The sequence below is a fragment of the Schistocerca nitens genome, chromosome 4, assembly GCF_023898315.1.
Source record: "Schistocerca nitens isolate TAMUIC-IGC-003100 chromosome 4, iqSchNite1.1, whole genome shotgun sequence".
NCBI lineage: Eukaryota > Metazoa > Arthropoda > Insecta > Orthoptera > Acrididae > Schistocerca > Schistocerca nitens.
In genome coordinates this window covers 298,473,786-298,492,123 of record NC_064617.1, presented here as the reverse complement: position 1 = coordinate 298,492,123, position 18,338 = coordinate 298,473,786, and positions in this window count along the sequence as shown.

Below are 18,338 nucleotides of genomic sequence, written 5' to 3'. Positions count from 1 at the left end.
AGGCCCCATCCGGGGAATTTCGGCCGCCGAGTTGCAAGTCTTATTGCAGGTGACGCAGTCCACAGGCGGAGAAAATCTCCAACCCGGCTGTGAATCGAATCTTTGGTCCGCTGCATGATAGGTAAACACGTTGCCATTCAGTTAAACAGGCGGACAAAACAGAGATTACCGGTGTCGATAAAAACTGCATCAATGACTTAATGTTCAGTTACCTCTTTGGTTTAAATGGTCGGTGTTAGTAAGCATTTTAAGGAGAAGCTGTGTCATTATGTATTGTAATGTATCGTAAGTAAAGGAAGCTGTGCCATTATGCATTGCAATGTATTGTAAGTAAAGAAAATTCCTTAAGCGGTGGAACTGCTCAGGATTAATTATTAATTAACGTTGAGTGATATCTTGTTAATGGATTTTTTATTTAATTAGAGAGGTATCTAATTATGTCACGGAAGACAAAGATATAATGACCTTGTTATTTCATATCGATTCATAGCAGAAAAATCAATAATAAAAATTTTAAACTGTTTTCATTCTAAATAAATCACATAAGGGTACAATTTGGTAAAACGGCATGGAAACTATTGATGAATAACATCGTTGAGTACCACTAGTTGATAATGCGCAGCCACTATATAGTATTGTATCCGTACGGATTGCTTACCAATGTATGTTGCTTCGTAGAACACAAAAGGAAAAGTTTGACAGTAATGCATGATTCAGTAAAACATTTAACTGTAGCGAATATTATCTACTCGTTATTTCAAAGTTCACCTACGTACTTGCACCTGCCTAACTGCAATTGGTACAAATGATCAACGGGCAGTTCAGATGCGGGATTACGTGCAGCTGCTTGTACGAAATTTAAATTAAATAAAAATATAAACTTGCGCTGGAATGGCGTGACATAAAATTTATGATCAGGGCACATATAAATACTTTCGTTTCTTCATATACGTAAGCACGTCGTAAGCGTTGTTTTCTGATTCAGGTTGTGAAACATCGTTCGTTGCCAGGATATTTTTTCTTGTAAAAGATTACTGAGTGCTGCCACGGCAGTAACATTAGCCACGTTTCAAGAAATGGCTATCATGAGCTACCAATGCATAGAGAAGTGATTGTTTGAGATGTAATTATGTGCCGGCCCGTGTGGCCGTGCGGTTCTAGGCGCTTCAGTCTGGAACCGCGTGACCGCTACGGTCGCAGGTTCGAATCCTGCCTCGGGCATGGATGTGTGTGATGTCCTTAGGTTAGTTAGGTTTAAGTAGTTCTAAGTTCGAGGGGACTGATGACCACAGATCTTAAGTCCCATAGTGCTCAGAGCCATTTGAACCATTTTTTGTAATTATGTAGGTATCCTTCCGTCACACTGCAATTTCCCAATTCTTTTTCTTTGTTACCTGAGTTAACTTGCTTTTACATACATTAAAGGAGGTCTACTGTTGATCATACCAAGTCCTTTTAGGTTCTCCGAAGTACGATACGTTCTTGTAGACAACAACATCATCAGCATACTAACTGATAGAGCAGCTAATCATGTCTCATGAATCTTTTATGCATATCGACACATGCAATAATCTCTTCGAAACAGTCTTTTAAACTACAGACTGTTCTCAGCAAAACATGTTAGGCATGAACTCGGCAGTTGTGGTTCGGTTCCACTATATTTCAGTAGACACGGATGCTTGGAAGCTCCAACACGTTGTTACGCTCAGAGCTCAGAGCTATGAACCAGGCGCTTGCATCAGCTCTCATAGCTCCACATAAAACCACTATGCAGCTTGGCCTGCCTCCTACAAACACAACAAGTGAATTCCGTTGGATATGGATAAACGAATTGCTTATAATTGTCCTTAGAGTGAAATCACCAACAACTGACAACCCATTATTGTGAACTCCTTTCATATTGGAGCACACTAAGTTTGACAGCATAAATATTTTTGTAAAGTCGAAGTAGCGTCACGCGATTGGCATACACACACACACACACACACACACACACACACACACACAAATACACAGACATAAAGGCAAGAATTTGGCAAGTGTGACTGAAAAAAATAATCGGTACTGACAAATAAAAATGGCATAACATAACAGATAGGTATTCCTGTTTTACATTAGGAACGTTACTGGTTAGCAATATGGCAGAGGTGCCTACCTTGAGGTTGGTGGGTGCGCGGCAGCCTGGCGAGTGCCGCTGGCTGGTGTAACTGCAGCCAGAGAGACACTGCGCGTGCGCCCTCTTAGCCGCCTGCTAAGTGCTCTAAGCGTCACGTCACCCTCCTACAGCACCTGATGCCCCAGCCAGCCTTCTCAGCAAATCCTCTTACACTACGGCATCATATCCCAACATTTTGTAGCCTACTATCTCCTTTAAAAAGAATTTAAAAAAAACATAGCGACATATCCACTCTAGCTCTTGAAGTCAATAGTTTTTTGGGTCATAGTCCAACTGTTTGAACAGTGATTCGATGGGCACCATCTTAAGTGCATTACATATTGAAAAAAAGACAAGTTTCCAAAATTACTTCATTAAAATACAGGGTGATCAAAAAGTCAGTATAAATTTGAAAACTTAATAAACAAAGGAATAATGTAGATAAGAGAGGTAAAAATTGACACACATGCTTGGAATGACATGGGGTTTTATTATAACAAAAAAAAGTTCACAAAATGTCCGACAGATGGCGCTGGACAGCAAAACTGCTACCGTGACGGGTGAAAGATACGCCGATATGTTACAGAATCGCATCATCCCCAGCCTGGCTGATAAACACCTGCTGGAACGTACGACGTTTATGCAAGATGGCGCTCCATCCCATATTGCTAGACGCGTGCAAGATCGCTTGCGCGCGTCGTTTGGTGATGATCGTGTGTTCAGCCGCCACTTTCGTCATGCTTGGCCTCCCAGGTCCCCAGACCTCAGTCCGTGCGATTATTGGCTTTGGGGTTACCTGAAGTCGCAAGTGTGTCGTGATCGACCGACATCTCTAGGGATGCTGAAAGACAACATCCGACGTCAGTGCCTCACCATAACTCTGGACATGCTTTACAGTGCTGTTCACATTATTCCTCAACTACAGCTATTGTTGAGGAATGATGGTGGACATATTGAGTATTTCCTGTAAAGAACAGCCGGCCGGGGTGGCCGAGCGGTTCTAGGCGCTACAGTCTGGAACCGCGCGACCGCTACGATCGCAGGTTCGAATCCTGCCTCGGGCATGGATGTGTGTGAAGTCCTTAGGTTAGTTAGGTTTAATTAGTTCTAAGTCCTAGGGGACTGATGACCTTAGTAGTTAAGTCCCATAGTACTCAGAGCCATTTGAACCTTTTTTTTTTTTGGTAAAGAACTTCATCTTTGCTTTGTCTTACTTTGTCATGCTAATTATTGATCAGATGAAGCGCCATCTGTCGGACATTTTTTGAACTTTTGTATTTTTTTGGTTCTAATAAAACCCCATGTCATTCCCAGCATGTGTGTCAATTTGTACCTCTCTCTCTACATTATTCCGTGATTTATTCGGGTTTCAAATTACACTGACTTTTTGATCACCCAGTACATAAACAATATTGGTATACTGCTCATGGTATGAGGAAAGCTGTAGGCCTTTACGAAGGGCAGCCAATAAGTAAATTTCCATGTTTTATAAAAAACATTACCCGACAAACCCTGCCTGTCCCTGGTATTCATTTTATCAATTTTGTATTGAAAACGGAAACAAAAAATTAACTGTGTTTGTAATGAGCTCAGTCATAGTTTTTATGTCCTGGAGTACATCACGACTTGAACTGACGCCCCCACCGATGAGTAGACTACATTTTCCCCATTTTGGTATAGTACAGATGTTCAGTACATTAAGAGGTCATCAGGTTTTTCATGAAAGGTAGGAGAGGTCACCACTAGGTGGCCCGTACACTACTTCTATAGCTAGCTTAAGACTCTCAGTTACTAGACCCGATATTTCAAAATGCAGTTCAACATAAACCTTAATTTGGCGCCAGACGTCTGTTTACGTATATTGCTAACCCCTCCACGCAAGTGATGTTCGCTACTACGGCAACTAAATAATGTGTAGTCATTCGGTACTTTGCACCAAACCTCTTCTTTTTTTTTTGCCCAATGTTCACATAAGCATAAAATGTCCAACATGGCCGGCCGATGTGGCCGAGCGGTTCTAGGCGCTTCACTCTGGAACCGCGCGACCTCTACGGTCGCAGGTTCGAATCCTGCCTCGGCCATGCATGTGTGATGTCTTAAGGGTAGTTAGGTTTAAGTAGTTCTAAGTTCTAGGGGACCGATGACCTCAGATATTAAGTCCCATAGTGTTCAGAGCCATTTGAACTATTTTTTTTTTGTCCAACATGTTTTCATTAGAAAATTGATTAACTATTAGGTTTTCATCCTCATGCCCTGAATGCTGAGGAAGCCTATTTTAAATTCTACCTTTAGCGTTACTTTTTTGCGTGTTTTCTTAGTTGACGTGTTGTGTGAAAAGGACTGAAACAGGCTGCAAATGCTCTTTCACCGAGTCAACGGGATTCTGTAGTTTCTTGGTGACATCAGCTTTGAAAGGAATACTCATGCTCTCTACTCACCTGTCCTGTCTCGTAGCGAGTATTGGTTGTTTCCAATGACTAAAGACTCTCTCCGTGATCGAAAATTCACTAGCCGTGCCGCTATTGCATCAGTGACTTACTAGTAGTCAAACCAGACTCCTAAGGAAGAGTTCGCAGCTGGCATGGGATCATGATGTCGACGTTGGGCAAACTGTGTACGGCTGCAGGGATATTACAATGAGAAGAGACACAATTTTCACAGTTTTCGTGTGATTAGTTTGCAAGGATAGAAATCGGAGCTTTTATTGCCTAATGCATCCCGTTCGTGTGGTGTGGTCAAGAGAATTCGAAACTTCATTGAAGCCGATGGAGTTCATCAATCTCAACTTTGAACCCAATCATCAGCCTTTCGCAATACATTCTGCGAGTACTTGTTTTGGTTACATTCTAACATCCGAATCATTGCAACCAACACAAATTTGACACGTGTTATATGAAAAGTTTCATTCGAATTAATCCTTACTACCACCTTGCAGAATATTTACTATTTCTCCTGAAAATAAAACTACATTTGCTGAGACTGCAGTCCAGTCATCGCGAATAAATAAGAGGAAAACGTAAATGTTAACATAGATTTTGTCTTCGCAAATGACGTCTGATGCGTTTTATATTACATTAGCACTGACATAACTACATGGCATACTCAGGGCACAACAGAAAACCTTAAATTTTCTTCATCCTACAAGATGACGGCCTCAAATTCTACGAGAGGCGTTAAATAAATAATATAACTTCCTTTCGGGCAAATTGGTTGAAAAAATACGGGATTTTTTGTGGAACACAGTATAATATTACAGCTTCAGCCTCTATATTTTCATGAATTTCCGATAGGAGCTACGCGTAGCCTTTAAAATGGCGTCTGTAACGAAGGTGTGTTCCAAGCAGAAAGCCTTCAATTAGGCGCAAAAGTATAGCTTCACAGATATTCATTGCAGACTGTCTACAAAGACCTAGCAGCGAACAAAAGCACGCTGAATCGTTGGGCGACGCGTCAACCATCATCGTCACAAGGTCGCGCAAACCTGTCCTACCTCTCGCGTGCCGGCCAGCCGTACACAGCGGTGATGAAGCCAGGGAATTGGAGAGACGACTTCAGCGTGTTCCATGAGAACGCAATGCCTCGCACAAGTTTGGGCACCCGAGAGAAGCTCACAAAATTTCACTGGACTGTTCTTCCTCATGAAACCTACAGTCCGGATCTCGCCCCTTCCAAGTGCTTGGCCCAATGAAGCATGCACCCCGCGGGAAGCTTTCAGTGGATGATGGGGAGGTTATTGACGCAGTAAGACGTTGGGTCCAACATCACCCAGTAGAGTGGTACCATGCGGGCATTCAGATAAGGTAGCGTAAGGCTGTCGCATTGAACGGAGATTATATTGGAAAATAGGGTTCTGTAGCCAAAAGAGTGGAGAATAATATGGTGTGTTGGAATCCTGAATAAAGCAACCCACTTTTAGAAAAAACTGTGTTGCATTACTTATTGAACTCCCCACGTAAATCTATTTTCCTTTCTTACGCATTTTTCGAATATGATAGCTAAAGTAATAGACCAACACCTACTTTTAACTTTCCTTGAAAGGCATTTTAAACATTTTAAAAAATCATATTCTATTACTTTTAACGTTAGTTAAACTGTTCAGTTGAATATTGTCATTAGATTACAGAGAGGGGCAGCGGTTATGTATTTAATTGCTCTAAAGTTATCTTGAACCTAAAAAGCCCCCACCCCCTGCCCCCACTCCATATGTCGTGAATGCCCATCTTTGGGCGTTGTCTCCGCTGGGAACAGCTGCTATAGATACATAATAACGCTATTCTAATAATTTTACGTCACATTCCATACACACCAACGTTCGCAAAATAGTGAATCACCAAGAATGAGAAACGTCCCTTAAATGATCTTCATGCCACATATCACGTACTTGACAATACACAAATACTTAGGATTACAGAAACATACAAACTTGAACCTTCAGTTATTCGGTGAGTTGCCACCAGAGGATCTAAAAGTCTTTACATTGAATCGACGTCAAAAACATTCATGCCCGGGACAGGATTCGAACCTGCGACCATAGCAAATGGTTCAAATGGCTCTGAGCACTATGGGACTTAACATCCGAGGGCATCAGTCCCCTAGAACTTAGAACTACTTAAACCTAGCTAACCTAAGGACATCACACACATCCATGCCCGAGGCAGGATTCGTACCTGCGGCCGTAGCGCTCGCGCGGTTCCAGATTGAAGTGCCTAGAACCGCTCGGCCACACCAGCCGGCTGGTCCGATCCCATCACAATGTTTCACATATTTTACGTAGTTTAGTTGATTCCTACTAAAGTAAGATTTTGATAAGACTTCTGATTGCAGACTCTGCGACTGAACGTTTTCACAAGTAAGCGAGCGCGTATAGAACATGATAGGACACATGATCGCGCAACGGAGAAAAGTGGGGCGAAGAAGTGCGGTTTGTTGGCGTAAGTAAATCTACGGAGAGAGGTGCTCCTTGGTCAGGTGCCACAGCGAGATGATTTCGTAACAAATAATAATTATGGTAGGCAATGACCACCCCTGAGAACAAAGGATAAATTACGTATTTGCTGCATTACTACTGTTTTTAATTACAATGGAATTGGTATTTTATGAAATAAGTGTCACAATTATGTCACTCCAAAAAGAGCCAAGGTTATTGTGAAGGCTTACGAAAATGTAGCACTATACTTTACTGCACAGCAAAGTAAGTTCATTCTAAAGTCGGGTAGAGACAACATTGTGCACCAGTTGTGGTAAATCTGTTTCAGCAACGTACATTCAGAATGCAATGAGCTCTTAGATCTATATAAATCTAAAGAAGAGTGTCCATTTTTTGTTTGTAATTCACACAAATCTACAGCTCCATTTCGATCTTGATGAAATTTTGCACACTTCACCTTCAAGACAGGAGGAAGATCACTGTCTACACAACTCATAATCTGACTGGAAACATATATTTACGTAATATATAAAGCGGAAATTTTCTTACCAAAAATCTCTAAACGTTCTTGGCCGATTTATTTCAAATTTGGGCCGACGTAGACTATATATTTTTAATACACACTGTATGTAAACATATATCTATATGTACACAGTGTGAAGAAAAATTCGCGCACTCGGACGTCGCAGCGCGACTCCTTATATAGTGGCAATACAAAAATGTCTCCCAAAAATTATCGTCTTGCCCGTATTTCGAGCAGTAAATGGACCTTAAAGACAGGCAGTCTTCAACACTATAATCACGTGTACGGTAGCTATCCCTGTCTGCAGGTAGAGCAGTGCTGTGCAGCTGGTGTAGTGTATAGCGTTTTGGGTTAGCATGCAGGAAGTCGAGGATCCGATTGTGGGTCGAGGCTTGTTTGTTCTGATTTGCTAAAAGTAGACTGCGTGGTCCGGTATCTGGCGTCTTAATCGTCATTCAGCGATTGCAGTGGGTCTTCTACCAAACATTTGCAGTTACGTACTGTGAACACAGAAACGGAAGTACAATCGTTTTCATTGAACATCTTTTAAATACACATTTTGCACGTCGTGAGTGCGAAATGTTTCGTACCACTGCATCTACTCGATTCCAAATTTATTTGTGTGTACAATTCCCCAATAGTCCCATCGAAATTATTTGCAAAGCATATTGCTAGCCCTACTGATGACATAAGGGTCTAACGAAATTTAATGGACCTAAACTTTGCAAGAATAATAGTTGGTATTAATCGATGAGACCATTGGAGGATGGTATACAGAAAACAACTTTGGAATCTAGTATATGCAATACTGAGAAACAATTCGCGTTCACGACATGCAAAAGGTTTCTTAGAAGCTGACCAATGAAAACGATTGTACTTCCATTTCTGCGTCCTCAGTACGTAGCTGCAAATGTTTTGTAGAAGACCCACTGTAATCGTTGTATGACGATTAAGACACCAGATAGCGTACCACGCAGACTACTTTTAGCAAATAACAACGACTAAGCCTCGACCTCCTGCATTCTAACCATTCTGGCCCCTGTACCAACTGCACAGCACGGGCGTGCCTGCTGACAAAGGTAGTTATCGTACACGTGATTACAGTGTTGCCATATAGTCAACCTTTAACGTCCATTTACTGCCCGAAATATGCGCAGGACAAATTTTGCGACAGACATTTTTGTGTTGCCAGTTTGAGAGGAATCGCGCTACGGAGCCCTAGTGTGCGAATTTTTCTTCACCCTGTGTAAAGAAGAGTGTCCGTTTGTTTGTAATTCATACAAAACTATAGTTCTGTTCCGACAAGCGATTGCATTTTCCCATGCGGCTTGTATTCGCTATGAGTACTAACAAGGCAAATAGCCAATCACTTTTTCTAACAGATATTAAACATCCCAGGCAACGCCGAGTACTGCAGCTAATATAGTCATAATGTGTGATGTAATATTAAATTTGTCACTGAAGTGAAGCAGTTGTATTACGAACAGTATGGTCACGAAGAGGAGATGTTGTAGTGTTGGAGTTCACGGTATCAGTATAGCCTCCAATAAATGACATTTGTCATCACCTTATTACTCGAAAAAGACTGCACCAGAACCCACACAGCCAGCAATAGCCACTTACGCAGAAACTCTTATTCCAGCCAATGATCGCTTCTTCCGCGAGGGACAACTACAAGCAGTATGTTACAACGTTCTGATATAAATGCCGAGGTCGTAAGCAGAAGATGAGGAGATAGAGAAAGTATATGAGGATATCGAACGGGGAATTAAGTACGTAAAGAGAGATGGAAATCTTATAGTCATGGGGGATTGGAACGCGGTTGCAAGGGAGGCAGTAGGAGAGTTACGGGACAATATGGGCTTGGTAGTAGAAACGAGAACGGAGAAAGACTAATTGAGGTCGGCAATAAATATCAGTTACTAATAGCAAATACTGTGTTCAAAAATCACAGTAGGAGGTATACTTGGAAACAGCCGGTGGATACGGGAGGATTTCAGTTAGATTACATCATGGTCAGGCAGAGAGTACAAAATCAGATACTGAATTTTAAGATGTACCCAGGAGCAGATATAGATTCAGATCACAAATTAGTAGTCTTAAGTTTAAGCGACTAGACAAGAAAAATCAACGTGCAAAAAAGTGAGATACGGAGGTACTAAGACAAGCGTTTGAAGTCCTCTGAGGCTGTAGACTCTGTGATGATGAATAGTTTAGCGAGCAGTACAGTTGAAGAGGAATGGAAATATCTAAAGACGGCAGTCACAGAAGTTGGAAAGAAGGTAACTGCAAAGAAACCAGGGATAACAGATGAAATATTTCAGCTGATCGACGAATGATGATGATGATGAGGTCCCATACTCCGAGGAGCGTAGGGAACGACGCGGGAGACCCGCACCGCCGACTACGCAAAGTCGTAGCGGAGGTGGTTTTCCATTACCTTCCTCCGACCGTAATGGGACTGATTGATTATGATGAAGACAACACAACAACACCCAGTCATCTCGAGGCAGGGAAAATCCCTGACCCCGCCGGGAATCGAACCCGGGACCCCATGCGCAGGAAGCGAGAACGCTATCTCAAGACCACGAGCTGCGGACTCATCGACGAAAGAAGGAAGTAAAAAACTGTTCGAGGAAATTCGAGAATACAGAAATACAAGTCACTTAGGAACGAAATAAATAGGCAGTGCAGGGAAGCGAAGGCAAAATAGTTGTATGAAAATGTGAAGACAACGAGAAAGAAATAAATGTTGGACGAACGGTTCAGCATACAGAAAACTCAAAACGACCTTCGCTGAAATTAAAAGTAAGGGTAAATGGAAATTCCGTGTGGCTAGGGCCTCCCGTCGGGTAGACCGTTCGTCTGGTGCAAGTCTTTCGAGTTGACGTCACTTCGGCGACTTGCGTGTCGATAGGGATGAAATGTTTGATGATAAGGACAACACAACACCCAGAAAATCTCCGACCCAGCTCGGAAAAGTAAGGGTGGTATAAGAGTTCAGCGGGAATTCCACTGTTAAATTCAGAAGAAAGAGCGGAAACGTGGAAAGAGAACATTGAACGCCTCTATAAGGTGGAGAATTTCTCTGATGATAGAAGAAGAAACAGGAGTTGAGTTAGGGGCTCCAGTATTAGAATCAGAATTTAAAAGACCTTTTCAAAGCTTAAGATCAAATGCGGCTGAAGGAATACACTCCTGGAAATTGAAATAAGAACACCGTGAATTCATTGTCCCAGGAAGGGGAAACTTTATTGACACATTCCTGGGGTCAGATACATCACATGATCACACTGACAGAACCACAGGCACATAGACACAGGCAACAGAGCATGCACAATGTCGGCACTAGTACAGTGTATATCTACCTTTCGCAGCAATGCAGGCTGCTATTCTCCCATGGAGACGATCGTAGAGATGCTGGATGTAGTCCTGTGGAACGGCTTGCCATGCCATTTCCACCTGGCGCCTCAGTTGGACCAGCGTTCGTGCTGGACGTGCAGACCGCGTGAGACGACGCTTCATCCAGTCCCAAACATGCTCAATGGGGGACAGATCCGGAGATCTTGCTGGCCAGGGTAGTTGACTTACACCTTCTAGAGCACGTTGGGTGGCACGGGATACATGCGGACGTGCATTGTCCTGTTGGAACAGCAAGTTCCCTTGCCGGTCTAGGAATGGTAGAACGATGGGTTCGATGACGGTTTGGATGCACCGTGCACTATTCAGTGACCCCTCGACGATCACCAGTGGTGTACGGCCAGTGTAGGAGATCGCTCCCCACACCATGATGCCGGGTGTTGGCCCTGTGTGCCTCGGTCGTATGCAGTCCTGATTGTGGCGCTCACCTGCACGGCGCCAAACACGCATAAGACCATCATTGGCACCAAGGCAGAAGCGACTCTCATCGCTGAAGACGACACGTCTCCATTCGTCCCTCCATTCACGCCTGTCGCGACACCACTGGAGGCGGGCTGCACGATGTTGGGGCGTGAGCGGAAGACGGCCTAACGGTGTGCGGGACCGTAGCCCAGCTTCATGGAGACGGTTGCGAATGGTCCTCGCCGATACCCCAGGAGCAACAGTGTCCCTAATTTGCTGGGAAGTGGCGGTGCGGTCCCCTACGGCACTGCGTAGGATCCTACGGTCTTGGCGTGCATCCGTGCGTCGCTGCGGTCCGGTCCCAGGTCGACGGGCACGTGCACCTTCCGCCGACCACTGGCGACAACATCGATGTACTGTGGAGACCTCACGCCCCACGTGTTGAGCAATTCGGCGGTACGTCCACCCGGCCTCCCGCATGCCCACTATACGCCCTCGCTCAAAGTCCGTCAACTGCACATACGGTTCACGTCCACGCTGTCGCGGCATGCTACCAGTGTTAAAGACTGCGATGGAGCTCCGTATGCCACGGCAAACTGGCTGACACTGATGGCGGCGGTGCACAAATGCTGCGCAGCTAGCGCCATTCGACGGCCAACACCGCGGTTCCTGGTGTGTCCGCTGTGCCGTGCGTGTGATCATTGCTTGTACAGCCCTCTCGCAGTGTCCGGAGCAAGTATGGTGGGTCTGACACACCGGTGTCAATGTGTTGTTTTTTCCATTTCCAGGAGTGTAGATAACACTATATCAGAAATTCTAAAATCGTTCTGCGAAGTGCGAACAAAACCACTACTCAGACTGGTGTGCCTAATGTATAAGACTGGTGATATACCATCATACTTTCCGAAAACATCATCCACACAACTACGAAGACAGAAAAAGCCGACAAGTGCGAGAATTATCGCACAATCAGCTTAACAGGTCACGCATGCAAGTTGCTGACAAGAATAATGAACAGAAGAATGGAAACGAAAATTGAAAGTCTGTTAGATGACGATCAGTTTGACTTTAGGAAAGGTAAAGGCACGAGAGAGGTAGTTGCGAAGTTGCGGATGACAATTTAGCAAGAGTGAAGAAAATCAAGACAAGTTGATTATATTCGTCGACCTGGAAAAAGTGTTCGAAAATGTAAAATGATGCAAGATGTTCGAAATTCTGAGAAAAATAGGGGTAAGCTAAAGGGATGGGTGGATAATATACAATATGTAGCAGAAACAGGAGCAGACAATAAAACTGGGAAACCTAGAACGAAACGCTCGGGTTAAAAATGGTATAAAAGAGCGATGTAGTCTTTCGCCCCTATTGTTCAGTCTATACACAGAAGAAACAATGAGGGATGTAAAAGAAAGATTGAAGAATAGGATTAAAATTCAGGGAGAAAGGATATCAATTATAAGATAAGCTGATGACATTGATATCCTCAATGAAAGTGAAGAACAATTGCAGGATGTGTTGAATGAAATGAACAGTACAATGAGTACAATATATGGATTGAGAGTAAATTGAAGGAAGACCAAAGTAATAAGTAGCAGAAATGAGAACAGCGAGAAACTTAACATCAGAATTGGTGATCACGAAGTTGACGAAGTTACGATATTCTGCTACCTAGGCAGCAAAATAACCTATAGAAGGACGGAGCAAGAAGGATATAAGAAGCAGACTAGCACTGGCGAGAGGAATACTCCTGCCCAAGGAAGTCAGCTAGTATCAAATAAAGGTCTTAAATGAGAAGCACACTGGAGAGCCAAAGAGACTGGTACACCTGCCTAATATCGTGCAGGGCCCCCGCGAACACGCAGAAGTGCCGCAACACGACGTGACATAAACTCGACTAGTGTCTGAAGTAGTGCTGGAGCGAATTGACAGCATGAATCCTGAGGAGTAGGAATACGTAAGAATACGAGGTGGTGGAGATCTCTTCTGAGCAGCACGTTGCAAGGCATCCCAGAAATCCTCAATAAATTCCAGGTCTGGGGAGTATGGTGACCAGTCGAAGTGTTTAAATTCAGAAGATTGCTCCTGGAGCCACTATGTAGCAATTCTGGACATGTGACGTGTCGCATTGTCCTGCTGGAATTGACCAAGTCTGTCGGAATGCACAATGGACATAACAGAATGCAGCGATCAGACAGGATGCTTACGTACGTGTCACTTGTCCGAGTCGTCCATAGACGCATCAAGGGTCCCAAATCGCTCCAACTACAAACGCCTCACATCATTACAAGTCTCTACCAGCTTGTCAGTCCCCTGCTGACGTGCAGTGTACATGGATTCATGATGTCGTCTCCATACCCGTACACGTCCACCCATCGATACAACTTTTCATCGAGACTCGTCAGACCGGGCAACATGTTTTCAGTCGTCAATAGTCCAAATGTCAGTGTTGATGGGCCCAGGCGGGACGTAAGGCTTCGTGTCATGCAGTAATCAATGGTACACGAGTGGGCCTTCAGCTACGGAAGCCTATATCGATGATGTTTCGTTGAATGGTTCGCACGCTGACACTTGTTGGTGGACCATCTTTGAAATCTGGAGCAGTCTGCGAAAGGGTTGCACTTCTGTCACGCTGAACGATTGCTGTGTCGACGTTGGCCCTGTTCTTGCAGGATCTTTTTCTGGTCGCAGCGATGACAGAGATTTGATGTTTTATCGGATTGCTGATGTTCACGGTACACTCATGAAATGGTCGCTCGTGAAAATCCCCATTTCATCGCTGCCTCAGAGATACTGTGTCCCATCGCCCGTGCGCCGACTAAAACAGCACGTACGAACTCAAGTAAATCTTGATAACCTGCCATTTTAGCAGCAGTAACTGATCTAACAACTGAGCCAAACACTTGTCTTATATGGGCTTTGCCGACCACAGCATCATATCCTGCCTGTTTATACATCTCTATATTTGAATACAGTTTCTTTGTTACTTCACTGTAAATTTCTGACAGTGTACGTTTGGAGTACAGCATTTTACGGTAATGAGACACGGATTGTGGAAAAACCAGAACAGAGGAAAATCGAAGCTTTTGAGATGCGGCGCTACAGAAGAATGTTGAAAATTAGGCGGATTGATAAGGTAAGGAATGAGGACGTTCTCAGCAGTATATGCGAGGAAGGGAACATATGGAAAACATTGACAAGAAAAGAGACAGGATGATAGGACATCTGTTAAGGCATCAGGGGATAATTACCATGGTGACAGAGGAGCATTAGAGGGTAAGAAATGGAGAGGAAGACAGAGATTGGAATACTTCCAGCAAGTAATTGAGGACGCAGGGTGCAGCTGCTACTTTGAGATGAAAAGGTAGGCACAGGAGAGGAATTCGTGACGGTCAGCACCGAATCAGTCAGAAAATTGATGACTCAAGAAAAAAATGTTACAATGAACAGACAAAATCTAATTCAGAACAAGTAAATGCTCCACCAATACAGCAGCTCCCTGTATCACGTGTCTGCCAGAGTAATTATACGCTGGCGGAAATACAGCCTGCCGGTAAAATGGTGGGACAGATTCATGACCAACCACAGAGGTAGCTAGCAACTAACTCTGGGTCCGTGTTGCCTTCAGGTCGAAGGCGTGTAAGTCTCACGTCGGATAGAGCAGTGCTGCCTACCATCACATACTGCGATGGTCCGATATACTGTTCAAAAATGGAAGCTATCGGATTGCACTTATTACGGTAGCGTCTAACACGTCTTTGACTGTTACTGTGCACAATACGTCCCACAGGAAAAGTTCAATAATGGTTCAAATGGCTCTGATCACTATGGGACTTAACATCTGTGGTCATCAGTCCCCTATAACTTAGAACTACTTAAACCTAACTAACCTAAGGACATCACACACATCCATGCCCGATGCAGGATTCGAAACTGCGACCGTTGCGGATACACGGTTCCAGACTGAAGCGCCTAGAACCGCACGGCCACACCGGCCGGCCACACAGGAAAAGTGACTGATGTGAAATAAAACACAAGACGTAGCTTTTTTTTAGTTTTCATTACTTTTGATTTAATACAGATTTATTGTGAGACAACACCCTCGGAAATACCCCGCAGTACCATTGTCGTTGGCTGCTGGATATCTGAAATCGTGTCGAAAAGCTTTCCTTTCTTAGCCATTTTCAGTTTTGGAAATAACCGAAGCCGCACATATACAAATTAGGTGAATAAGGAGAGTGTTCAAGGACCATCATATATTTAGGAGCCAAGAAATCATGGCCGCGGGATTCGAGGCGCCATGCCACGGATTGCGCGGCCGCTCCCGCCGGAGGTTCGAGTCCCCTCTCGGGCATGGGTTTGTGTTGTTCTTAGCATAAGTTAGTTTAAGTAGTGTGTAAGTCTATGGACCGATGACCTCAGCAGTTTGATCCCTTAGGAATTCACACACATTTGAACATTTTTCAAGAAATCGTGTACGATCTTGCATTTGTGCGTCGGCGCATTGTCATGCAACAAACACCGTGTCTCTTGATACCTTTGTTCAGGTCGCACCCGACCAGTCCTCGTCCATACACGGTCTGAAACACTCAAGTAGTAATCTGCATCACGATCTGACTTTCTGTAGTAAATTCTTTATTGACAATTTCTTTTGAGTCAAAGAAAGCAGTGAGCAATCTCTCAAAACGGCTTTTCTGCATCCGTACTTTTCTCATTCTCGTTGATTCTGGACTTTTCCATTCTGCGCTTTGGCGATTTATACGTGGCTCCCACTGAAAAAACAATATTTCATCAGCTGTCACTGTATAAGACGTGAAGGCTCGGCCACTAATGTTCTCTCCATGACGGTACCTTGCATGCCGCTATAAACATTTTTACAACTCATTGCTTGACTATCGCAACAGTTTCTATAATTTCAAAAGTGTCTATGGCACTTTTAACAATTGTAAAACTTAATGATCGCACGTTGCTTCGTTGCTCCCTTCACGACCGAAGTTCAAAGCAGTGTTACAGTTTACGTTACTATGAGCAGGTAAATTTAAAACAGAAGGAAGTCGAAATACCACACTAGTTAATTCATGAATCCGCCCACAGGTGGCTTTAGTAGTTACGCAAATATAAAATCAGTCACCTTTCCTTTGAGGCGGTCTGTGTAGATCACGTGTTACTCTTTCCATATCATTTCGATAAAGGAATCGTTCAAACATTCTAAGGAACAAGTAACTAACTAACAAACGCTGTTTGTCCACAAACACAACATTTCGCACTCTCACAATCCTATATGCACACTGAGGCGCAATGCCATACTTACCTTTAGTCCAGCCAGCAGATGGTGTCGAACAGTCGACGCGGACAGGTCTACACACAATGGAGTGCTCCAGGACGAATCTTACGCCGGTATCGATGAGAGTCATTCAGAGCAGTACTCTCGTTGTGTGGTCCAGGATACGCTCATCAACTGATACAGATCCCTTCTGTTCACCAGTTTTGCACACGCAAATCCTGTTTGAGTCCAAACGTCACAGCATGGTTAACACATTTCTGGATACCGATCACTCTGTCCTCTTCAAACTCACTCAAATCCAGAACATTACGAACTGGTTTCAACAAGTCATACAGACACTGCGTTCATACTCATATTTTTTTGAAGTACCTCCATTGAACTAGCTTCATGACTCTAGTCACACAATGAATGGTACAGCTTCACCTTCGCTCTGTCATTTCTGCGATCTGATACACACTTACCACATTCATTACATTTATTCGGATCATTCTCCCTTCGTGTTGCTCATTTCAGATGTTAATATAGCATCTACATCATACTTCTACGTCTACATGTATGCTAAACCAGCGTCTGCGCAGTGCGTTGAGGAGCAATGTAAGCTACTCATTTGGTATTCAGTTTACCCTTGAGCGAGAGCAAACGACCTTCTGTATGCCTTCGTATGTGTCTTAAACTCCCTTATCTTACACTGTAGATCGCATGGCGGTATATGCGAGACGACAGAATTAATTTCCTTGAATATCGTTTTTCTGAAAACATCCAAAGGGGTTGCCTTCCTTCCTTTCAAGTTCCCTGAGCATCTCATTTACATTTCGTATGGCACGTGTTACGATCCTACAGCCGCGCCCCTGAATTTCTTCTACGTGTTGTACGGTATAAAGACTGCAATAAGGTCTCTTAAGCGGTTTCATTAACCGAAACAACTTGTTTTCCAGAATTCCCCCATCAAATCTAAATCTTCCGTTCTCTTCCCCTACTAGTAAAGAGCCGAAACATATACGGCAAATTGTCTGTTCTTCGGCCGACGTTCTCTTGATAATTTTTGACGTTCCGCCAGCGTTTCACTGGCACTGTCAAAGCTTCACCTTCCATTGCTGGTGGTGAACTCGCGGCCGCCGATTGTACGTACCTGTGACGCCAACGTGGTCATTACCGCTGCAGTTCTTCCCTTGCTACCTGCAACGGCCGTTCTCTGCAGCACGGGAATACACGGCCATTGATTCCCAGAGTGACAGACAAAATCGGTCGTACAATGAACAAAGATGGCGTATTTATAAACCGACAAAGAAGATCAAAGAGAAAAAGGACCCACCTGCAACAGGAGTGTACCTTACGCCATGTACATGCGAAAAAGTCTATGTCGGCATGATTGGACGATCAGTCAAGGCCAGGATCGAACATAAGCGGCTTTGCAGATTGGAAGAGGTGGAGAAATCGGAAGTGGCAGAGCAATCGCTGTGTGAGAGCTATCACATAGTACAGTTTGCCAACACGAAAGTTCTTGCTGTAGAGAAGAGCTGTTACCCCTCTTGTCCAGGGAAGCTATAGACAATAGTTTGAACAAGAAAGAAGAAAGCCTCACGGTGAACGGCTCCTGGATTCCCGTGTTGCAGAGAACATCAGATGCATGTAG